The following is a 27,165-nucleotide window of genomic DNA, read 5'->3' as shown; positions in this document are numbered from 1 at the left end:
AAGGAAGAGAGGAAGGAAGGGAGGAAGGGAAAGAGGGAAGGAAAAAAGACATGAAAATAATGAAGAATAGCTACCACTAAAGAAAAAGATAAATAAAATAGACTACACTCTTATCATAAAATATTTTTCAGCCCTTTCAAATTATAGCTCTAGGCTATACCAATTGAGAAATATCCTCAAAGTAGAGTGTGAGAAAAGCAAGATAGAGTGTCTATTGAATGATCCCACTGTGTAAAGCAAACCAAACAAAAATAACAAATAAATAAAGAAAAATCCTAAAAACCATGTGTATGTTTGTGTATCATTATGTGTATACAGAGTATCAGAGTGAAACATACAGACAAATGCATAAAAGTTGTTAACATGGGTTACTTGGTAGAGCTGAAGCAAGAGGAGCTTACATGGGTGAAGCAAAGGACAAAAGGTAAGCACAATGCCAACCAAAATGGGAAAAGAAAAAATAAAGACCTACTGACAGAAGAAAGGAAACAAGGAAAATAAATTATTTAAAACAACATTTAGTCCTGGGGAAAAATAACATAATGTTAAGTGAAATAGCAAAACTAAACCCTGCATAGACTGAGTTACCCAAATTTTATTTAAGCCTATTTAAATGAAAATGTATAAATATGAAATTGTGTTTCAGAAAACATTATTTTATATACAACATGTATAAAGTATCCAGGAAACAAGAATGGAACAATATCTATAAAGATGATGTTTTGACAGTAGTATGATGGTGATATTTATTTTCTAATACCCAACATTTTTGTTTGTATAACTGTACAGTTTTATAATGCAAATTTAAAATCCCAGTAGATTTTCAAAATCAGATAAAACTATACAATAAGATAAATTTAAGGGTGCTCAAGGTAAACCATACTATGTAACGAAAAAAAAGGACTTTGGTGTCAGAGAATCTGAAATTCAAATCTTACCTAGCAGTGTGAATCTGGGCAAATTTTTTATGTTCTTAATCCCCACTATCCATTTCTATAAAACAGATGTTATAATAATAGCATTACATAAATCATTACAAAGATTAAATGAGATTACTTACATGAATACTTACATGAAAGTATGTGTCAAGTATAACGATATAGCTAGACAGGCAAATACATGTGGACACAGAGATCTGAATATGTAGTTATATGTAGGCATTCAATCATTTGACAAATGTTTATTGAGCTTCAACCACATTCCATACACAGTAGTGAACAAACAAATGAGATCCCTGCATTCATAGAATCTGCATTCCAGTGAGTGAGACAGACACTAAGCAAATATAAAATCATGTAGTAATAAATGATAAGGAAAACAAATAAAGTAAGATGATAGAGTGCGATGGGAGTTGTTCCTTTTGATAGAATAGACTCTGGTCTTGGGAAGTAGCATGCAAACACTGATTTGAATGGTACAGTGAGGGAGAAAGTTGTGTATATTTGTTGAAAACTTTTACAAGAGGGAACAGTAAATGCAAAGCCTTCCTTGTGTTATGTAAGAACAGCAAAACTCAGTTCAGATAGAAATAAATGAGCAAGGGTACCAATGGTAGAAGATTTTGACAGAAGCAAGGACATGCTAAGCCTTGTAAAGAATCAAAAATACATTTGATCTTATTCCTAATGCAATGGGAAGTGATCAGGGGCTTTGGAGCAGGGAAGTTGGACATGATTTATGTTCTAAAGAGATTTGTGTTTATGAAGATGTTATTAAGTAATGTCTTAAAAATTAATCCATTGCTTTCTCTTTTAAAAATAACAACTCAAATCTAGACACTTTTCAACTCACATATGAGCCATTATAATAGCTTTGTAGATTATTTTTCCTTTCTTTAGGTTCTTCTTGTTCTCCTACATTTTAGCAACCAATATGATTCTCCTCAGATGCTATCATATCATTAATTCCCTGTTTGATAACCTTCAGTGGCTTCCTATTTCCTGCTACTTTGTTACATTGATTGGGTTATAGCTTTAAATTTTTCTTCGTATTGCTTAATCTGAATGTGCTTTAATTTCCCAATGAAAAGGTTTTTTTAATCTGAATTATTTAAGCAGGGCTCAAGCTGATTATTTCTTCTAGGGATTTTTCAATAGTCTGCTTTTGATTTAGGAAAATACTCTGACTTTGGAAAATGGTACATCAAAATAGCTTTATGATTCAAACAAACAGTATAGCTATGTCTGTTCCTATCCTAAATGCTTCTCTGTGAAAATAGCATCTTGAGGGAAGAAGGAAGAAGGTGGAGTGGGAGGAACTCTTCTATTTTATCCCAGAATCATGATTTTTTTAAAAATAAATTTATCTTATTGGTTTGTAATCATTGTGAATATAAACTTCAGACCTCATTACATACTATTTAACCAGTAGAAATCTTAAAAGGGCCTTTAATTTTTTGAACTTAAATATATCAGGTATGCTTCAAGGCCCTAAAATATTAATCATGCAAATGAACTTTATGCAACATTTTATTTTATCCCGTCAAAATCTAACAATCTCCATTATAGTTTAGCTTAGTATGGCTTAATTGAAACAGCTAACAATTAGTGGAGGGAGGTTATAAGAAGATAGTGCAAGATCTTGCTTTTAAGTAGAGTTTATGAAATTTTTGAAAAAGAAATACTAGGTTGAAAAATCAAGTGGATATAATTTGCATGACAGAGACCTCTTCCTGATCTAACAATTTAAGAGGTAATTCCCGTCAGTAGGGGCCTCCACTGGGCCCTCCTTCCAGCCTTGTGGCTGTGGGCCCTTCTAACTGGTGAGGGCAAAGCCATATTGGTTGATAAATGTTTTAGATATTATTCCTAGATGTGCACAAACTATCTGAATCAAATTTGGTTATATACCAAAAGAATATGCAAAATAAAGGACTGCTTTTCTTTGCTAAGGAATTAGTCATATATTGCTTTGAAGTGTCTTTTCTATTATTTTAATTTTTAATGTTTGTTTTGCCTTGACTTGTATGATCCTTGAAAGTTAATTCTTTGTATCACCTAGAGCAAGTGACATACTTCCTTAAATATTCTAAACATTGGCAATTTTTTCTGTTGAAAGGAAATCTCATGGTGTTACCACATGATATGAATCTCTGCAAAATCCTTATTTTAGAGATAAGACTAAAAGCTCAGAAGAAAATATTGAGATTTTGAAATAAAATTAATGAAAAATGAATGGATACAACCATTTTCCAAAATATCATCATATAAGACATATTCATTTCTTTTATGTAGTGCTACCACTTTGCACAACTCCAGGAAGCGCTATTCCTATTGTATCCTATATGACAGCACCCTTAGAGTTTGTGCAACAGACAGCTCTGCATAATACAATTGTAAAGTACAGAAAAATTTTAAAAATCATTTTCATGAAGGAGGTAATTGATAAAAAACGCAATGACCCCATGGTATTTTATCCAGATATTCAGTATATGTGGAAGATACATGAAAACTGAAAATCCACATTACTTGCATTTCATTTTCTCTTAAGTAAATCACTTATGTGATATTTCTATTTAAATAATTTAAAAATAATTTGCTCTAATTTTGAATTAAGACCCATTCAATGATTTAATCCCATATTAATCCTTTTCCAGGCATGTCTTCCTTTGAACACTGAGCCAAATGAAATCTATTATAAATTCTTCTTCAAAAACTTTCTTTTATGTAGAGTCTGCCTGTTTCATGAGTTTGGAAACCTCCCTTAGGTAGAGTAGTAGAAGCCAGAAGAGCTAATTAAATACATGAGAGCATGGTTACAAGGCACCTAAAACCATTGATGCACTATTAGTCTTTTCTTATTGGCTCCTACTGTCCCTATTCTATTATCATTTTGATTGCTGTTGCTAGACAGAAATTACTAAAAAAAGTTGTATTTGCTCTATTAAAGTTGTAGTCTTATTGAAATATTTCATATTTAGATTTGCAGATAGAAAAAAAAGTGAGACAGCCTAAATTACTCATCCTTTGTTGAAGTTACATGTGGCAGTCAGGACCAGTCGTGGAATTGAGGATTTCTATTCATCTATTCCCTTTCCTGAAATGTACGTTGCAACTTCTTTTTTCGTTTCTATACATATTTAATATTGTACACAAAAATATATCCCCCAAATGATAAAATCTTAACAAATCAATAATGATATTTTTATTATCTAATTTCACTTGTATATTCATGAAAGTAACAGTAAGCACATGACTGGTAAGTGGATTTCTTAAATTTCTTTAAGTTCTTAAATTCTTAGTCCAGAGCGTATACACACTTTACATATTTCCTTAGTATTTCTAGTTCACACAGTGCATATACATATTGATAAATAGTAGACAGGTCCAAGTTGGGATCCAATCATTATAATTTACTAGCTATAGCGAGCAAAGACAAATCACACACAAATCATCCATTTCGCTAACAGCCTTCAGATTTTTCTTTGAGGCGCATCCCTCTCCCATTAGTAGCCATGGAGTTTGAGTAAGATTGACAACATTCACAGCTGCAGAGATAGTCTGTTATTTGCCAAAATAATCTGAAAAATTCCACCCTCTGGTCAACGTAACTAAAATTTAAATGTGACTCAAGCGGACTCAGAGTGAAATTGAGGATTTTTCTTTGGTGGTTGAGGGAATGATGCTCTTTCTTTCTGGACAGGTAAGTGAGTAGTCCTGGAGGGCAGTGACAATGGTAATCTGACCAAAAGGGAAGCTAGCTTTAGGATTAAGGAGATATAGTAAATGACAGCGTTTGAGACAAAAACTGATTCTTCAGTGACAATATTCACTCATTGCATCAATTTATCCTAAAAACCACCCCACCTAAGACTTTCCAGCTACAAGTCAGTTAATTCTCTTCTTGTTTTCTGTTTCTTATCTTTCTGTAATTATTACTAACTCTGTGGCGTTAAACTACTTAATCTCCTTAAATCTCAGTTTCTCCTCTATAAAATAGGGATTCCAGAGCATTTATAGTAATTATCACATTATAGAAAATAGGAGATTAATAAAAGAAGTAACAGTCTTCACAATTTGATTTCAAAAATCCTCCAAAGCATAGGGGTGGCATAATGTGAGAGTAACAATAGGAAATAGCTCCATTTATAGAAGAATGTTGATGAGAACTGGGTTCTATAGACAATAATCGCTATTCCCATTATTCAGTGAAATCCAAATTAATATAACCAAGGGATTTTCAACTGCAATTATTTTTTTATCACAACTCACTATGTATACAGATTTTAGGTCTAGTTAAGTACTTAACATCAATCAAAGCAGTTAAACAAATTTGTGGACATCATCATTGCACAGAGCAAATTAAAGTGACTCTTGGTCCTTGGTGTTGAGCAGTTAATGTTTGATGATTCACTATTTCCAATATTTACTATGAAAATAGAGATGAATTACAAAATTAAGAAGGTACTTATACTCTGGAAACATTGGGTCTACTTCCTATAAAATATTAATGATTTTATTATTTTCAAATTAAATTAATAAATATTAATCAAACACTTTCTATGTATGAAATTGTCTGCTAGATGATGTGTGAGAGACTAGTTATATAAATTGTACAAACACATGAAAATATGATTAATACATCATTTAAATAATAGCTTAAGAGAATAAGAAGTACAAGGAAACACATATTACCACATTATTCCATTTAAAAAAATTGGATTATATTTGGTATAAATCACCTAAAAGTAATACCATGCAATATTATAAGTTTATTTTCTTGAACATGCCAGAAATTATTATAGAGAGAAAGAATAAATGGAATAAATTAAAAGAATATTGTTCTACATAAAGGTAAAGAAAATTTTAATACCAAAGTCATATTTGTTTCCAATATTCTATTCTCTTTGTGTTCTCTAAAATATCTAAGTAAATCCTACACTTAAAATATAAACTTTATATAAATATAAATATAACTAACAACAGGGAAAGTTTTCATCATTATTCACCCCAAAAGTATTAACTTTTGACATTCTCATATCCTTATAAATCCTCACTGCATTTTCTATATCTATCTGTCATTCACAAAACTGTATAGTCAACCTTCAGATCATTAACTCCTACTCAAACTAGGTATTTTAAAGGTATTTGTTTCATAGGGGAGGAAGACATATCCTCCACCCAGTCTGGGTCCTTCTGGCTAGGTTATGAATGAAAATGACATGAGACAGAATAATAGAAGAAAATCAAACAAAGCATTATAACAAGTATGCATGGGAGAAACCCAGGAGCTAGGTAACTAGCCAAAATGGCAGAGGCTCTCATCCTAAATAGCATCTTCAGCTAAAGACAAAGGAGAGTGTTGGGGGTAGTGGTTTGGGACCTCAAAGGGAAGGAAGGCAATTCACATGGAAATGGAAAAGCAAATGTTTGGTAAACAGAACTTTGATAAGAATGGGCTTAGCAAGGACCCTCCCAGTCTATCATACCCAGAGTTATCTATGGTGATGTCCTGTCCCGGGGACAGGCCTTCTATCTTAACTTTCTTTTAGGCAGTTAGTGGGGGGGGGGGGGAGGGTGGAGACAAAGTTTCTTTCAGACTCTTTTGTTCTTGAAAATAATCAAGGTAAAGAGATATATTTTGAGGTGGCCAATTCTGATCCCCCACAGTTTTACTATAATTTAATTACTGAGGTGTTTTTTTTTGGGGGGGTGGTGAAAGAAAGAGTAATCTCCATCAATAGTTTTAATCCTATTCTTCTATAAGAAGCTAAATATCTCATTATTATATGATAGCTGATTTTTGTGTCATTCTGTATCAATTGTTTTTGACAGCCTGTTTTCTGAAATTTAGTGAATTTTGAAATCAATTGGTGAAGTCTGGCATTTCTATTATTTATTTCTCACTTTTAATCTTTTATTTTGAGGCTAATATATCAATATTGTCTCTGAGTAGACTGTTGGGTAACCTAAGAATTAATCTATAAACTTTGGCATTTTGTCTTCTACATTGTTGAAATAGTCTTTTTAAGAAAGTATTTTATAATAAAGAAGAGTTTACAATAAAGATAAAACTAAAGGGAAAAGTAATGTTTTTATTGTTTATCTGTTTGATGTTCTGTAAAAAAAAACTGTAAAGGGAAAAATTAGAAACTACAGATAAATGAAATCATCCATAAATATTAAAATATCTGTAGTTAAGAATTTTAATATTGTGCTATTTTTCCATAAAAGATTAAAGAAGGAATAATTTCCCCATGTATGCTTCTATTTAGAGCATACAGCTACAGGAATGCAGATTCAATAGTCAAAATTACTGAAATAAATAAAACTTTGACACCTCTCCCAAGTTATTTCCTCAAGGTCTTTAATATCGGATTGCCACACTTCACACCACCCTCTCCCCTCTTTTCACTTCCCATCATCTCTAAGATACTACATTTCATTTTAAATTACTGATATTGTGGAGATAACAGGCAATGGGGAGACATAGTTACATGATGGAACTGTTGAGCCTACTGACAGTTCCTGAAAATACTCTAAATCTTAGTAAGTTAAACTAGATCAGAACGTCTCACCAGTCAATGAAAAATATAGCATTCCATTTTTTCTATAAGAATTATCCAGCAATGTAGTTTACAACATGATGACTATAGTTAACATTGCTATATGGTATAGATGAAAGTTGTCAAGAAAGTAGATCCTAGGAGTTCTCATCACAAGAAAAAAATAGTTTTTTCTTTTTTTTTGTATCTATATGAGATGATGGATGTTAACTAAACTTATTGTGGTAATCATTTCACAATATATGTAAGTCAAATCATTATGTTGTACACCTTAAACTCATACTGTATGTCATTTATGTGTGCTGTATGTCAATTATATCTCAATAAAACTTGAAGAAAATTAAATTATATAAAGTTCAAATTTAATTGCACCCCCCAAAATAAATTATCCAGCAAAATCTTACCTCATTTTGGTAAACACATGAAATTGTCTAGTTTTCAATCAAAGAAGATATTCAGGGTTTTTCTTTGAAGTTTTATTTAGGTTGTCCTTGATATTAGTAAATATGGATGCATTGTATTTATATTATCCAAAAATGTTAAGTATGTAAGTAAAGATGATGCTGTGCTTTAGCAATAATATGAGTAAATTTAAGTGTAAAAGGTGAAGTTACTAAATATCATTAAATAGACAGTGTTTTTCCTTTGTCTTGATTAGTTCAAATTCAACTTACAACATAGATAGTTATCATAGAGTTTAGAAAAGACTGAGTAATAAAAGACATAGACTATTATATATAGATATATGAAGACTCAATATTATAGAATATTAGTTCTCGTCATATCAATCAGTGAACATAGAGACAGATAGTATTCCTTTTATATGTTTGACTATTCATTAATAATTAGTTCTGGTGTTTTATTATTGCCTCTATGTCCAAAAAGGTAGTTACTCTACATGATCTATTACTCACAAGAGAGTCAGAGGGAGAAAGCAAGAAAGAACACTAAAGTTCCCATACACACACACACACTTTTCTCTTTCATCCTCAGCTTGCTGTATGAAACATTTAAGAGATGCTCAAGAGACCTCAGGAACAAGTAAGCACGTGTTTTGGCTTCTTCCTGATCCCGTCTACCATTTACATTTCATTGCAACATGCCACAGTGCATCCGACCTTTAATTACTGTTGCACAACTTCAAAGGACTTTACATATGAAAAAGAATACTGTGTATTTAGTTGGTAGGAAGCCAGGTGTTCAGCTAGAAACAATAAAAGGAAAGTGAATGAAACATATTCGCCTGGAGGACAAGCCTATTTTTCTGTCTCTTGTGAATTACTCCACAGAGATATCTTTGGCTTTCTGGATAGAAGGTATTGGGTTAAATATTTGTAACATCAGATCATAAGTTTCAATACTTATTTTAAAAAATTAATAAAAATTGACTTAATTTGCCAAAATGCTATGTAACGCTTATGTTGAATCGATCCAGAACATTTTCTAGGTAAAAACTGATTGCATTAATTCAGCCATTATATTCACTAAGTGCCTGACACTGTTCTATGTACTAGAATATAGCAGTGAATAAAAGAGTAAAAAATTGAGTATTTTCCTAAAGTTTATATTCTAGACAGTGGAGAAAGACAACAAAAACAACAAAAGAGTAGCATAAATGTTATGTTAAATGGTAATAAGCACTGTGAAGGAAGGTAAAGCAGAGAGCAATGAACATCAGGGGTGGAATGAGGGTGTTGTAGATGGATTGTGAGAGAAAATCTCTGTTTAAGATGACATTTAAGTACTATCCCAGAAGGAGAGGAAGGAAGAAACATGGGGTGCTGGGTCACGAGCGGTTCAGGTAAGTGAAGCAGTAAGTACAGGTGATGGAAGCATCTGTGGTGTGTTCAGAGAAGTAAAAGGAAGTCAGAGTGTTTGGAAAAGACAGAGTGAGGAAGAGAATAGTAGATGATGTCTGAGGGTAATCATGAGAGGCAGGACGTGTAGGGCTGTGTAGGCTACCTACCGGAAAAAGGTCGGCCTTTCCACTGAATGATATAGAGAGTCTCTGGAAGTTTTAAGAAGTAACGTAACACGATTAAACTTATGTTTTGAAAGGATTAGTCTGTTGCTTTACTAAGACTCTGGAGGAGGGAATGGATGGGAAAGGACTAAAACAGAGAGACCAGTTAGAAGTCTGTTGCAGGTGATTAAGGTCAAGGTGATAGCTGTGGACATGCTGTGAGGTCATCAGATTCCAGTTATATTTGCAAGTTGCCAGTGAGTGTGGAGTATGATAGAAGAGAAGAGTGAAGGTTTGGCGATTATGCAACAGGAAGATGTGAATTACCAGTAACTGAAATGGAAAATACAGGGAGGGGTAGATTGTGAGGGAAGAAGTTGTGTTTAATTATGAGCATGTGTTTTGTGAAATGCCTATTAGATGTTCGAGTGGAAATGTAGATTAGGCAATTTGATATGAGTCTGGATTTCAGGAAAGACTGCAGAACAAAGATGGAAATTTAGGTAGAATGAGCTCATAGATAGTATTTTAAACACTTCAGCATTGTTCTCTTACATACAAATAAATAGAAGTGGCAGATGATCAGAGATCAAATTTTAGAAGCTCAGAACATTACAGTCAGTTCTAAGGATGTCTGCTTATCTCACTCCTTATAGGATTATGTCCAACATTTTCCATTGTTATAAAATGTGATTAGCATAGAACTGTGGTTTTTTGTGTGACTCCTTTGGTCATTGTGTCAAAATTTGAACCAAGTGGGCTTATAATAACTAGAAGTAATAGGATATTTTGGCAACTTCTTGTGGCTGTTAATGGATCCTCAGTATCAAAAGTTTTTAACAAGATAAGGACATGACCTTATCCCTTAACACAATATATTTGCTTTAGCAGCAATTTTTATAAAGATACTAAAATATGTCCGTAAATATTTCATTGATTGCTATATTTTCTACTTGGTCAATATTGAATTTTCTTTTTCTTTTTCTTTTTTTTGCTGAGGAAGATTAGCCCTGAGCTAACATCTGTGCCAATCTTCCTCTAGTTTGTGGGTCACCACCACAGCATGGCTGACGAATGGTGTACTTCCGTGCCTGGGATCCGAACCCGTGAACCCAGGCCACCGAAGCAGAGCACTTCAAACTTAACCACTACACCAAGGAGCTGGCCCCTGAATTTTTAATGTTGATTATATTTTCTACAAGGCTGACTAAAGATAAAAGACCAAAATATTTTGAGATACACAGAATGTTACCCTTCAAGGTTATAAGAGTTAGAGCACTGGGTGCTTAGTAAATGCTGAACAATTACTAACTAATTAATTGCTAAGGAAATGTAAAATAATAATCTAATACAGAATAACATTCAGGTGTCAGATTACGAGAAATTGCAGATGAGTTAAAATGTATTTAATAAAGATACGAAATGCAAACAGATCAGAATTCTAACTAGAAGTACCGACTATACTAGTTGAATAGCATACAAAAACATGTGAAAGCTAATATGGGAAATTACTAACACATTATATGGAAGATTGTATGTCTAATTAAGGTTTTGAATTCATCAACAAGGGTGCTAATGGGTAAGTAATTATGTATAAGTGATATATAAGTATAGGGGTGAACAGCAAAGAATGGATTGAATTTTATCATACACAATTGTTCATTCAGGTATGATACTTAATATGCCATATCTTTCAGTGGACTTAAAATTAGATTATCAATTAGTTGCCTCTTTTGTAGCTTAGAAATAAAATATCTCAATAAATATTCCTATTGAATATTAAATATAATGTGTTATTTCCAGGAATATTAAACTCCATTTTGTATAATTTATATTTCTCTCACAAAGGCAGTATTGCCTCCTTTAAGTGTAGACACTCGAAGTGCTTTGTATATCTCATATTGTCAAAATTATACAAAATTTCAAATATTTTATAAATTGAAAGATCTACAAACTGAAACAGTGAAATTTCTATTGGTGACACTAGATGGTGGTAGAACGCTTTAAAAAGGGTGGAGCACAGTCTAATTCAACAAGGCTCTCAAGAATCAATAAAAATATAAAATGAAAACAAAATGCCCAGTGAGTAAATATCTATTAATTTTGAACTTAGTTTTAGATTTTTGGAGGAAATTCTTGCTGAATTGGTTATTAGCATCGGGCAAGAATAACTTCTTGGGTTTTAAATGAATTCCAATACTGATCACAGTTCAGGAGACTTAAACCCATTTTTCCTTCTCCTACCAGTCACTTACCAGAACATTTTATCAAAGTTTTATTATAAATACAAGATGGAGGAAACTCTGATAATGAGGAATTTACAATGTTTTTGTGATATTATATTTACAAAAGAAACATTAGAGTAAAACATACACTCACAATGTAGAAAGATACATCTTTATGCTGTGATAAGAGCCTGACATTTTTTGACAAAATACATCATAAAATAAAAATTATCATTGAAATAATCTTAAGTATTTGGCCACGCATAAACATATCTGGGAAATAATAGCCACCTTGTTTTTCAAAAATGAGTCAACTAAAGATTTTAATAAACTTTTGAACTGTAGATATCTTAGTAAAAATCTCTTACAACTTCCTTATTATGCAAACATGGAGATTAAACGACCACTCCACGATTGCTGGAGTTAGAGGCGTCAAGTGTTCTCTCAAATACACAATTTCTGACACATTTCCAATTCACTTGTCCTCATGATGTGAGTTATCTTTTGATATCTATCCATTTTATTTGTCCAGGGAAATAAACAGCATGGCCAACATCTGGATATGAGGATTGCAATTCATTTTAGAATAAGTATGCATCCAACACAAATGTTGTAACTGTCTCCAAGGTACTGCCATTGTTCTGTGCTCCACATCTGCGTGTACCCTCAAGTCTGAGACATACACTCATTCTTGCAAAAACTGCATGGCGGTATAGGGTACTTGACTTATTGCTCATGGATGCCTCACTTGAAATACAAGCACATGTAGTTAAAATGAGTGGGACAATATTGTGTCAGATAAAGAAAATTAAGATTGAGGAATTAAACTAATATATTCAAAGCATAATTAGGAATGTATACTTGGTACATCAGATACCTTCACTACAAAGTCAGGAAGAAATTTCAAAGGGGGCATATTATATTTGATTGTTACTGTTAATACTACTTTACACTGATAGCGTCACATAGACTTCCCTGTCATTGGCGCTTCTATTTGTAGAACCACGCATTTTCCTGAGTAATACCTGGAATACTAGAGCTAAAAAAGGCTCTGTTAATAAAAGCTTTGTTGTCAAAGTTATGAAAACTCTGCATACTGTACCCCAGCATGTCCCTACCCTGCAATTTTTTGGACTCAAAATGTACGTTAGCCCATTCAAGAATACCTTTAAGAAACCTGTGGAATTTTTTTCAGCCCAGTATACAATTTATTTTAACCCTAAAATTTGTTTTCATAGAATAAATTTCTGGAAATGATGATATCATTTTTGTCTCAACACTCAACCTGTTCTGTTCTGCTCAGTCTAAATCATAGCATCTCTACATCCCCAGCACTAATTTGTGAATATTTATTAACTCCTTAAATATTTAACTTCTGAGCACATCATAGTCTTATTTTATTTTACTCACTATCAATACGTTCTTGGTGTCCCATTTCCTTCACATTTCTTTGCTATCTCAAGATATAAATTTTGAATGCATACATAAAAACAAAATCTGTCAAGATACAGTCCATCTCTAATATGATTTTGATGTTATGTGATTTAAACACAGCAGAAAGATCTCAACACAAGCATATGAATAGGTGGAAGGTGCCTAAAGTTAGGAAATATTCAGTCCTCAAAAATTTAGCTTCCAACAAAGCAGAGCATAAACAACCTTTTCTTTAGCAATAGATTTTCTAATAAACTAATCTTGGTTCTGCCAATAAATCTCCCTCAACACATATGCATAGAATACCCATGCACTCACTTCATACATTTAGACAAGAAATCAGGAGGGTTAGGAGGAATTATAATCTGAGATCAATTCTCACAGCAAATTTATCATGGACTCATTATTTATATCATATTTACATCCAGAAATTAGTTTAGGCAAATTGCAATAAAATCCACGTATTCAATGCAACTGTTAAAACATAAAGAATCATGAAGATAAAGAAAAAGTTAACTACTTAAGCCTAACAAAGATAAGTAGTCGCTAATTTAATTCAGCATTTTACTTTTGGAAGCCCTGAGAAAAAAAGGCAATTATTCATTTATTTATTTATTTTTGTGAAGGGAGTTTCTAAAAGGAATCTATAACAGTTATTCATTTGCTGGGTCTAGATCATCTTAATGCGGCAATGCATTCAACAATGTTCTTATAGCAAGTAGGAAAACAATCCTTCTTAGCCTGTAGAAAATTTCATCCTAAGTACTCACAAAACATTTCCAAAAGGTTTCCAAATCACCAAGGATCAAATTCCTTCACGATCTCTGCAGGATTTAATGTGAGTGTTATTTTAAGACTCTCTCAACAGTCACAGGATTTTTTAATTCCAAATCCAATGTTTCTTTGGCATTCTAATTCTCTTTAAAACCTTTTATGCTTCCCATCTATTTGTTCCCAATTAGCTCCATGTGCCAATAACCACACCCAAAGCTGTTTTTTAGACCTAGATTTCAAATCTGGTTTATTTTGCTGCCTTTTGTGCCCCCTGGCTTTTCCTCAACTAAATCTGGGCCACTAGGGCCTACCTGGAGCAAACGGATTGAGTAGAAGGTAATATTCTTAATCTGACTTTGACTTCAAGACCAAGTCACACAGTTCAGTTGAGGAATCTCGCTGAATCTTTACTTATTTTTGTTTCCATCTATTATTTTTGGGTGGAGAAAAGCAGTTGGCTTTTAAAACCCTGAAAAGCTTAAAATTTATGGACTTTCTCTATCCCGTTTTATTTCAGATTATGCATTGCTCTACTCTTAAATAGCAAAAGACCGAAACAAAATGAAAACAAGTACACAAAACCCAAAAGATTTTCAATCAAGAAGACACTATCTAAATAAAGATTCACACAAGAGAGAACTATGCAGAATAGAGAATTTCTCTATATATACTTATGTAAGGATGATCAAGATACGTTATTAAATGTGAAAAGCAAGATGCAAAAAACAACATGTGATAGTCAATCCTTGTCTAAGAAAGGATATACAGTGGGTAATACAAATAAGTATTTATATTTGCTTAATATATTTTTTCAACAGAAAAGATATAGAAAAAACTAATAAAAATGTGTTCCAAGAGTGGAGTGGAACCGAATGGTAGTGATATGGATAGAATATAAAATTCTCTGAAAAGATTTCATTTTGTAGATTTGACTTTGCAGTTATGTAAACATTTTTATAATTATAAAACTAAATTAAATAAACAGAAAAATGTAAAGGAAAAATTAAACAGAGGAATCTGTTATCAGGTTTTTTTTGCTTACTCACACAAACAAAGAATGTTTAAAGTGAATTTAAAGACAGAAATTTTTTGATCTCTCTGGTGAAATTATATATATATATATATTATATATATATAAAACAGAGAGAGAGACAGATAGACAGACAGACATGGACAGAGAAACAGACAGAAAGAGACATATATATAGGGTGACATAACCAAAAAAGATTGAAATTGTTTTTTACAAAACAAATTATCATTAATCTTAAAATATATTTATTATGAGAATAAGAAAAGAAGTAAGTATGGTAATGTTACTAGGAAAATATTTTTATGCTAAAAGAAAAGAAGTACAAATGTAAATCAGATGTGTTAATTAGAATTCCAACATGGCAGAGTACCTGGAAAATACTTTTCCTGCCTGAAACAACTAAAAAACAGGAGAAAATATATGGAACAATCATTTTCAGACATGACACAGATGATAGAATTAGTAGACAATGACATTAAAACTTTTCAATATATTCAAGAAGGTGGAGAGAAGATTGAGACGTGAAAGAAAAAAAATACCAAATCAAATTTCTAGAGATGAAAATTACAATGTCTAAGATGACAAATACATTAGATGAGATTAACGGCATGTGAGACAAGCAGAAGAAAAGATTAGTAAGTTAGAATACATAGCAATGGAATTTATCCAAAATCAACCACAGGGAGAAAAATAAGTGAAAATATATACGTAAAGCATCAGTAATTTGTGGGCATGATTTCAAGCAGCACAGTGTACATAAAACTAGATACCCTGAAGGAAGGGGTAAAACCAATATTGAAAAATAACAGATGAAAATTTTCCAAATTTGATAAAAGATGTAAACCCAGAGATCCCAGAAGATTGATTAACCCCAAGCACGTGCACACACACACACATATACATACACACATACACAAAAACATGAAGAAAACTATACCAAGGCACATCATAATCAAAATGCTTTAAAATATGATATAAAGAAAAACTTAACAGTGGCCAGACAACAAAGGCATTTTCGTGCAGAGGAACAAAGATGACAACAATGAGAGTCGGCTTTTTTCAGAAATGATGTAATCCAGCAGATACTTAAACAACATCTTTTAAAGTGTTGAAATAACAATGCTATCCTAGAATTCTATAAAAAATAAAAATAACTGACAAAAATAAAGATGAAATTACGAATATTTCAGTTGTACAAAAGAAGTAAAACATTTTCGTCAGAATACCTATGTGACAAAAATCATTAAAGCAAGTCCTTCAGACAAAAGTACCATTAGACTAGATGGAAATCTGGACTTATAGGAGGAAATAAAGAGTACCAGGACGGGTAACTACCTCAGTAAATATAGCAGGTTGTTGATTTGTTAACTTGAAAAGTTAGATGACTGTTTAAAGCAAAAATACTAAAACACATTGTGATGTGTTAACTTACATATGTAGAAGTAAACATGTGAAAACAATAGCACAAATGTCAGGAGAGGAGAAATCAAAGTGTACTGTGGTAAGATTCTTTCACTATATGCAAAGTAGTATAATACCCCTTGTTTGTAGACTGGAAGTTAAAGACATTTACTATAAACCCTAATGCAAGCACGAGAAAAGCAAAACAAAGAGCTAAATCTATTAGGGTCAATAAAGCAGATAAAATGGACCCTTAAAAAAACACTTAATTCATGGCATAAAAAGATTAAAAAAAAAAAAAAAAAACCAATGGGACAAATAGCAGATAAAAAGATGGTAGATTTAAGTTCAAATATCCCAATAACCATATTAAATGTAAATGGTTTAAAAACTCCAATTAGGGCCGGCCCCGTGGCTTAGCGGTTAAGTGCACGCGCTCCACTGCTGGCGGCCCGGGTTCGGATCCCGGGCGTGCACCGACGCACCGCTTCTCCGGCCATGCTGAGGCCACGTCCCACATACAGCAACTATAAGGATGTGCAGCTATGACATACAGCTATCTACTGGGGCTTTGGGACGAGAAATAAATAAATAAATAAAATTATAAAAAAAAAAAAACTCCAATTAAAAAGCAGAAATTGAGGGGCTGGCCCAATGGCATAGTGGTTACGTTTGCACGTTCCACTTCGGTGGCCCGGTGTTCACGGGTTTAGAGCCTGGGCATGGACCTACACACTGCTTATCAAGCCATGCTGTGGCAGGCGTCCCACATATAAAGTAGAGGAAGATGGGCATGGATGTTAGCCCAGGGCCAATCTTCCTCAGCAAAAAGAGGAGGATTGGCAACAGATGTTAGCTCAGGGCTAATCTTCCTCACACACACACACACAAAAAAAGCAGAAATTGTCAGATTAGATAATAAAGCAAGACCCAATTATATGCTGCCTATAAGAAACTTATTAAATATTAAACCCAAAGTAGAAAAAAAAAGAATTAAGATCAAACCAAAATCAATAATATAGAAAATAGTAAAATGAGGGCCGGCCCCGTGGCTTGGTGGTTAAGTGCGTGCACTCCGCTGCTGGCGGCCCGGGTTCGGATCCCGGGCACGCACTGATGCACCACTTCTCTGGCCATGCTGAGGCCAGGTCCCACATACAGCAACTAGAAGGATGTGCAGCTACGACATACAACTATCTACTGGGGCTGTGGGGGGAAAATAAATAAATAAAATTATTAAAAAAAAAAAAAAGAAAATAGTAAAATGAGAGAAAATTAATATCAAAGCTGCTTCTTTGAGAAGATCAATAAAATTGATAAATTCCAACCATAGTGATCATGTAAAAAGAGAGAAGAAACAAATTATCAATATCAGGACATCATTACTGGTTCTACACATATCAATGATATTAATGTGGTGTTTGCAAGGTTACCCCATTGTAAATTGATTATTTTCCTTTTCCCTACTCTATTTGTTTGAAGAAAGTCACTAAGTTATGGTAACTTTATAAAACTGAATCATTTTTTACATATATTTTCCTACATTATCAAGTGTGTTACCTTTGTGTACCAGAGGCTTTGGGCATAAACGGCTTACTGCTACTCAGGAATGAATGGTGAGCAGGTACTGATATGTTCTAAGGTGGCTGGGAATTATGAAAAATTTTTTTTTAATGTTGGCAAATATACTCCACTATATTTACATTCTCCCTTTTAGCATTACTAATGCATCTTGATATTACAAATAGCTTCTTTTAAGTTTAATGAGCATGCCTCAAGAGAAAGTGAAGCTTATCACATTTAATATACCATTTAGCCTGCCCTAAATATGATACGTGATCTTAAAACTTTTATGTCTGAATGGGTTTGGTGAATTGAAATTTTCCAATTTAAAGATTATGAAAGGCTTATTGAATAAGGGTGCCTTTGTTATCAAATAGGTTTTTAAAAACCTATTGCTTTGAGGGTTTAATTTTAAATGGATTTAATTTCATTGACTAGATGCCAAACTCAGAAACTGATGGGGGAAATGACTGAGAAAATGTGCTTTAGCTTTTGTAAAGCGAACATTTAGTCACACGGTTTGTGCTAGTCAGTTAAAAATATATTTTGTTTTCTTCCTTCTTATTTATTCTGCTTTGAGGATTATTTTACACCTTTACAACCGAATCGAATTTCCGTGTTTGATGTGATCCCAATTGAGCATAATCTTTTTCGGGAGAATTTTGTAGATTTAAATTCATGCCTGAGTCCGCCTCTCATTAGTTCTCCCTATTAGAGACGAACAAAAAAATGATTTCCCACAAACTATCAGAATGAAATGTGAGGAGCTATCCTTTATAACGCTATCAGAAGAGATTTCAGGCAGCTCTAGAATTAAAATTGGAAAACAGCCACATATAAGCTGTTTCAGCTTTCTATCTCCAGGATAATTTCTTTAAGTTTTATAGACATGAGGATTAATCTCAATAAAAATTTATTATACCACCTTGCATTATAGCTAATGTGATTAAAAACTTCAAAGTTAAAATAACTTGTTGTTGGACTTGAAGGCAAAAGATAGTACATCAGAGATGTTCCCTTAATAAGCAGGTTCAAGTCTACCCTCTCTACCTCGCTTCCCTAATGCTATCCAGCAGTGCAGGGACTGGTGAGAAAGATGAGATCAGTCATAGAAAATATGGAAGCTACATTTTTCCTGCATGTTGAAAGATAGTTTGTTAAATTTCAAATTAAATTTCAACTCTTCTATAATGGTTATTTTTGGAATATAGGAAAGCCCTGTTGTGTACATTTGCCTTATCTCTGGCCACTTTACAATTTTTCTTTTTATTCTTGGAATTTTGACTTCATCTTAGTTTTTGTATTTATATAATCACATTTCTACAAATAAATTTATTTTTTTTCTAAAAATTATACCTAATTGTACCATGCCTTATCGCATTGTATTGTCCAGTATTTAAAATAGTGTTAAATACTAATGGTGCTATTGACGTTCTGACTTGAATGAGATGCTTCCAATATTTCATCTTACAGTATGATGTTGTTTGCTGTTCAGTGATTGATATGTTTTAGTGTTTGTAGAATGCTTTAAAGCTTATTTTTGTTTGTTAGTTGGTTGTTTGGCTTTAGAAACTGATGTTCAATTATTGCTCTTTTCAAAAACACTGATATATATTTTAAAAATATTGAAGCTACTGATATATTTTTAAAAAGTGTTCAATAATAACTATGTTTGAACTTTTAGGATAAAACCTATTTAGTGACAATTCTTTTTATGTATTATTTACTTCGCAGTTTTTTAGTAATTACTTATAAATCAGAATCTATATTTTGTTTTAAACGGAGCTATAGTTTTCTTTTTCATACTGTATGTTTCAGATATTGGTACCAGAATTACTGTAGTTTTACAAAATTCATTGGGAATCATTCCATCCTTTTCAATGTTCTGGAAGAGCTTAAATATAAAAATTATCTGTTATTGAAAGCTGGAAAGAAAGCACAGTTGATTTCTTATATACTCCCTGTTCTGAGCTAGCGCAAATCTCCAGATTTGAAGCAAAAGTAGAAAGAACAGGTACTGATATTACCCCAAGCTCAGGCCAACTCATTCAAGGGACCAGGGGAGAGACACTGTTCCTTTTCTGCTTCTTGCTGTCTTCTATGCAGCAATGTCAATCAGTTAGCAGAATAAATGCAGTAGAATTAATTATACCCACATGATTTACTAACTACTCAGTGAGAGAAGCATGTCTGCACATACATTCTCACTAATGCTGTGACTTACACATATATAAGAAACCTTAAACTCGTCCTTCTCATTCTTCTTTTGAGTCCAACTCTAGTTTACTACCAGTATTCCCTTCTGGTTGGTTGATGGTATACCCAAGGTTGACCCACAAGGCTGCCTACTTTGTCCAACTGGGATCAGAGAGCCACCTCTTCTTTTAATTTGTCATTATAATATATGAATGGTTTAATGGCTCCAGATCACCTAATTTTATAACTGCAAAGTCTTTATTTGATAATGCTAAAGTTATTGTCAGTTTTCTTCAAAGTTCATATTAGTCATATAAAGTTTCTGTGATTAAATTATATAAAGAAACATATATTTACTTTCCATTACTTCTTACAATAAATCAGTGTTACATTTATCGTCTCATTTTTCATCATTGTAGTTTTATGTATTATTTTAGTTTTCATTTCCTTTTTTGGGGGGGGAAGGAGTGCAAGACTGGTTTTCCTCAGATTGCTAAGTCTACTCCTTGCTACTATACAATTTAAACTTGAACACATGTATATTTTATAGTCAGTTTTAATTTTTACAGATTCATCTGTAAATTCGTCTGGCATGAGGAACATTTTCGTTATCTAGCACTGAGTTATTTGCAAATCCTAACTTCTCCCACTTTCTAATCGCACATGTGTTTCGTTTTATTGAAAGTAATTGAATCTTCTCCAGAATCGTTTTGTCTCCTCTCTTTTAGTTCCCTTTCTCCTCACCATCAAGGTCCACATTTCTTCTCTCCCACCTTCTGCTTTTCTTCCTATTTCTCCTCCTTCTCCTTCTCCAGTTGTTGATTTTGTGTCTTTTGGTCTATTTACTTTTGTTTCTGGCTTTTCTTTAGAAACAAGAAGCTGTTTCTTTTGGATCAGCCCATAACTAGAACATTGGACGAACTGAGCCTTTTATTCTTCTCTTCTGTTTTCTTTGCTGAGGCAGATTCTTTGCAGCCTTTTTACCTCCTACCCTTTTCTCGTCTTTCATTTATACATTTGGAGCCTTACAGCTACTTGCAGCACCGGGAAGACTAGACTCCAGGTATCTGAATTAGCCACATTTTGCTGTAATACCGTCCAGGTGACTAAGATGATATATGGAAAAATCCAAAGTGACAGTATTTTTATTTTAAACTAATATTAATATGTCCCATAGTTAAATGCACCTTTTATTTTACTCTCAATATTTCAGAATTGACCTACGACTTCTTCTTATTTTATATACATTTCTGGTTACCACGTCTTGTTTTTCCACTTGCCTTTTTTTTTTTTTTTTGTATGGCTTTATAAGCAAGCACAATCATTGATACAATGTTAACTGTATGTATATATGAACTATATCATCAGGAAATATCTTAGCAAAGTGATTTTCACGTAACTGCTTTTTCTCATCAGCAATATTAACAGACAAACCTAATTTATGAAAGTAGAATGGTTTATTTTGACATTTTGATGGAATAACTTAAAATACTTTTGAGCCAGAAAAAGTCAGTGTTTAATAAATGCACTCAGTGAGATGTTTTCCTGAGGTGGTTTCTCATTTCTAATTATTTATTGCCAACAATTTAAAATACTTAAATCTAGAGTGATTACATCCAACCCCTTCAAAAGCTACAAGAGTACTGTAGCTGAGATTACAAAAGATAAGAGTCCTAATGTCCATTTAAGCATGTCATAGCTTTTAAAATGATTATATATTTGACGAGCCATTTGGCTCTCAGTAAAAATGAAATTCAAGCTATGAAAATTGAAAAAAAAAAATCTATCAAGCAAGTGTTCTCTTAAGTGCCTTTTAACTCTACCTAGTTTAGACAAAACTATATATCCAAGGTTCCATCTAAAATGCTTGAAGCATAAAAGAGAGAATTTAATCACAGAATATATAGAAGTTCAACATCTCTTTCAGGATATTCTTCCCATCCCATGTCTTTCTTTATATTTAGCATTTACTAATAAAAACATATAATTCTTAAAAAAAAAAAAAGGGAAAACAATAACCGAGCAGCAGAACTGAAGAATGTTCTTCTTTCCTGGACTCTTTGAGTATAAACAGATTTTCCAAACAATCCAAAGTACTTCATTAGTGAGAGACATCCTGGGCATCATACTCAACACTCCACCCCTCATAGAACACCAAACGAAAAGTGTGATTTTAATTTGACATTATGAGAAATAGAAAACTTTTCTTAATTCCAATAATATGTAATTTATTACTGATCTAATGGTTTATTTATTTATTTATTTGTGAGGAAGATCAGCCCTGAGCTAACAGCCATGCTAATCCTCCTCTTTTTGCTGAGGAAGACCGGCTCTGAGCTAACATCTATTGCCAATCCTCCTCATTTTTTTTTTTTCTCCAAGGCCCCAGTAGATAGTTGTATGTCATAGTTGCACATCCTTCTAGTTGCTGTATGTGGGACGTGGCCTCAGCATGGCCGGAGAAGCTGTGCGTCAGTGTGCGCCGGGAATCCGAACCCGGGCGCCAGTAGCAGAGCATGCGCACTTAACCGTTAAGCCACGGGGCCAGCCCCGAGATAACTGTTAAGGTTTTAATGTTAGTAATGAATTGTAACACAGTACATACCACATTTTTTATTGGAGTAACTAATAAGGTTGCAGAGAGAAGTGTTTTTCTTAATTGTTTTCTCTTTTTTCTTTTTTCACAGAATACTAGAATCAAAGAGTTGGAGGGAGTCTTAGAAGGCATCTAACTTAACCTGCCTTCTAGTGTGGCTGTCTTCTTTTAGTAACTCTATCACCCACAGCCTGAACGGCTCCTGGGAAATAAAGCATACCATTTCCCAGGGCAGCTCATTTATATATTAAACTCTACTATTTTCATAGAAGTATTTCTATATTGAGCTTATATGTTTGAAATATTAGATTAATTTTCCCTAGATATTTTATTTGGAGTTAAGTCAAGTCAGTCAAATCCCTCATTATATTTGTTGAAAATAAATATGCATCGTCATTAAGTTCCCTAAATGTTTACACATAACATAGCCATCTCCTTCTTTTCTTTTTTTCTTATTTATTGCAGTAACATTGGTTTATAACATTGTATAAATTTCAGGTGTACATCATTATACTTCTGTTTCTGCATGGATTACATCATGTTCTCATGTTCACCACCCGAATACTAATTACAATCCATCACCACACACATGTGCCTAATTATCCCTTTTGTCTTCCTCCTCTCCTCCTTCCCCTCTGGTAACCACCAACCCAATCTCTGTCTCTATGTGTTTGTTTGTTGTTGTTATTATCTACTACTTAATGAGTGAGATCATATGGTATTTGACCTTCTCCCTCCTACTTATTTCATTTTGCTTAATACACTCAATGTCCATCCATGTTGTCACAAATAGCTGTATTTCATTGTTTCTTATGGCTGAGTAGTATTCCATTGTGTATATATACCACATCGTCTTTATCCATTCGCCCCTTGATGGGCACTTAGGTTGCTTCCGAGTCTTGACTATTGTGAATAACGCTGCAATGAACACAGGGGTGCATGTATCTTTATGCATTGGTGTTCTCATGTTCTTTGGATAAATACCCAGCAGTGGGATAGCTGGATCATATGGTAGTTCTATTCTTAATTTTTTGAGGAATCTCCATACTGTTTTCCATAGTGGTTGCACCAATTTGCACTCCCACCAGCAGTGTATGAGAGTTCCCTTCTCTCCACATCCTCTCCAACACTTGTTGTTTCCTGTCTTGTTAATTATAGCCATTCTGACTGGCGTGAGGTGATATCTCATTGTAGTTTTGATTTGCATTTCCCTAATAGTTAACAGCGTTGAACATCTTTTCGTGTGCCTGTTGGCCATCTGTACATCTTCTTTGGAGAAATGTCTGTTCAGGTCTTTTGCCCATTTTTTAATTGGGTTGTTAGTTTTTCTGGTGTTGAGATGCATGTGTTCTTTATATATTTTTGAGATTAACCCCTTATCAGATGTATGGTTTGCAAATATCTTCTCCCAATTGTTAGGTTGTCTTTTCATTTTGTTGATGGTTTCCTTTGCTATGCAGAAGGTTTTTAGTTTGATGTAGTCCCATTTGTTTATTTTTTCTATTGTTTCTCTCGTGTAGTCAGACACGGTGCTTGAAAATATGTTGCTAAGACCGACATCAAAGAGCGTAGTGCCTATGTTTTCTTCTAGAAATTTCATGGTTTCAGGTCTTACATTCAAGTCTTTAATCCACTTTGTGTTAATTTTTGTGTATGATGTAAGGTAATGGTCTATTTTCATCTTTTTGCATGTGGCTGTCCAGTTTTCCCAACACTGTTTGTTGAAGGGACTTTCCTTTCTCCATTGTATGTTCTTGGCTCCTTTGTCGAAGATTAGCTGTCCATAGACGTGTGGGTTTATTTCTGGGCTTTCAATTCTATTCCATTGATCTGTGTGTCCGTTTTTGTGCCAGTACCATGCAGTTTTGGTTACTATAGCTTTGTAGTATATTTTGAAATCAGGGAGTTGTGATACCTCCAGCTTTCTTCTTTGACAAGATACAGCATCCATTTATGATAAAAACTTTGAATAAAATGAGTGTAGAAGGAAAGTACCTCAACATAATAAATGCCATATATGACAAACCCACAGCTAATATCATCCTCAATGGAGAAAAAATGAAAGGTATCTCTCTAAGAACAGGAACCAAACAAGGATGCCCACTCTAACCACTCCTATTTAACATAGTATTGGAAGTCCTAGCCAGAGCAATCAGGCAAGAAAAAGAAATAAAAGGGATCCAGATTGGAAAGGAAGAAGTGAAACTCACTATTTGCAGATGACATGATTTTATATATAGAAAACCCTAAAGAATCCACCAAAAAACTTTTAGAAGTAATAAACGAATACAGTAAACTTGCAGGATACAAAATGAACATACAAAAATCAGTTGCATTTCTATACACTAACAACAAAGTAGCAGAAAGAGAAATTAAGAGTACAATTCCATTTACAATTGCAACAAAAACAGTAAAATACCTAGGAATAAACTTAACCAAAGAGGTGAAATATCTGTACACTGAAAACTATAAAACATTGCTGAAAGAAATTGAAGAAGACACAAAGAAATGGAAAGATATTCTGTGCTCTTGGACTGGAAGAATTAACATAGTTAAGATGTCCATACTTCCTAAAGCAATCTATAGATTCAATGAAATCCTTATCAAAGTTCCAACAACATTTTTCACAGAAATAGAACAAAGAATCCTAAAATTTATGTGAAACAACAAAAGACCCTGAATAGCTAAAGGAATCCTGAGAAAAAAGGACAAAGCCATCTCCTTCTAAAGTTCGTTATGTGACGTAACGAACAGAGCTTTCATCACGTGGAATCCTCAACTGAATATAATATTGCAGAATATCCATTTAAATACAAGATAAAATGTACTGTTGTTTCCATGTTGTACACCATTCATAAGATTTAAAATTGCATTTCACATGACTGCACATAATTACTATAATTCATCTGTGTTCTTAAAATGAATGAATCTAATTGAATGTATATTCTGTATCAATAAAGTTAAAAGATACACATATAAACATGTTCACAAATCTCTAACTGTGGTTATAACCTCTTTCCCATTTCTTGATTTTGTTATATTTGTTTTCTTTTTTTGTTTTCATAAGCTAGCTAGAGCATATTCTAAAACAAAACAGACTTTCTCATCAACTTCATTAATGTACTGTGATGCACAGGGCAGGAGAAAAGGAAGATTAGAATGATAAAATGAAGTTGAAATATGTAAATATCCTAAAATATAGGAACAATATTTATTTTCAAGTGTCTATAGAATAGTTACAAATATTAAATATGAATTAGCATAGAAGGGAAGTGTCAATAAATTTTAAATGCAAAGAAATAATAAAGGCTAATTTTTTAAATTAAGAGAAATGCCTAATCACTTTAAAATTAATAAGAATATTTTAAAACTCCCCAAACTATTGAGTGAAACACTAATAAAAGCTAGAATTTCTGAGTACTTTATAATTCTACATATCAAAAAATATGAGATGTAGATAAAATTCTCATCAGAAGGAACTTTAAATGATTTATCATTTAGTCTTAAATGATTCATCATTAATCAAAAAATAATAAAGTATTAGTAAAATAATATAAAAATAAAAGGAAAGCAGGCTTACCGAATAATGAAACAAAAAGCAGAAAACAATAAATTATAAAACATAAAAATAATAAAATTGGTAAATAAAGCTCAGATTTGGTTTTAAGAGGGGGATATTATAAAACATAATTAACATTTTTTTGAGTAGTTGCTACGTGAAGAGTGCTGTGCAAAATATTATACATGTATCATGCACAACAATACTATAATTTTAATTTAACTTTATCTTCTGCAATTCATTTTTGGCGTTGAACATTTATCTTCTTGATTCAGAAAACTTAATCTTTTCTTTTCAGTATAAATATAGTCAAATTCATATTTTAAAGACAAATTGATTTTAAAGACAAATAAATAACGTAAGCTTGCAAAAATGTAAGCTTCAAGAGGTACAGGATTTCTACTTTGAGTCAGTGCATGGCACAGAATAGACACTGAGTACATAATCATTGATTGCATTAAGTTGAAAATTCAGAAAAATCCCCAGGCCCTTCCTCACTGCCAGAAAGATGCTGTCCGTGTCTCAGTGTTCATCTGCCTTAGTTTACCCTGGCATATCGTGCAATGTAATTGACCTCAGCTGTTTCTCTGGTCCTCCAACCTGGTTTAGTGATCTAAAATGTAACCATACTGATGTCTCATCGATGTCAGTTTGCTTTATATCAACTTCAGGCCTCCTTGCAGAGTCGTTGGGCTCCTTCTCTTTCAGCTAGTTTATATTCTCTTCCTGGAGCAGAAGTAACATATTCCATTTCCCCAAACCACGCTTGACACACAGGGATTCATGGGGCTTCACTCAGGCCCGTCTCCTAGACAAGCAGCACAGTGGTGAAGACCATAGACTTCTGATGCTACTTCTTGGTTGAAAACAGCTAGACCAGATGAATCCAAAGCTATCTTCTGCTTCAAAATTCTATGGGA

The sequence above is a fragment of the Diceros bicornis genome, chromosome 3 (assembly GCF_020826845.1).
Source record: "Diceros bicornis minor isolate mBicDic1 chromosome 3, mDicBic1.mat.cur, whole genome shotgun sequence".
Lineage (NCBI taxonomy): Eukaryota > Metazoa > Chordata > Mammalia > Perissodactyla > Rhinocerotidae > Diceros > Diceros bicornis.
The sequence above is the reverse complement of the archived record's forward strand: the minus strand, read 5'-3'. Positions refer to the sequence as shown.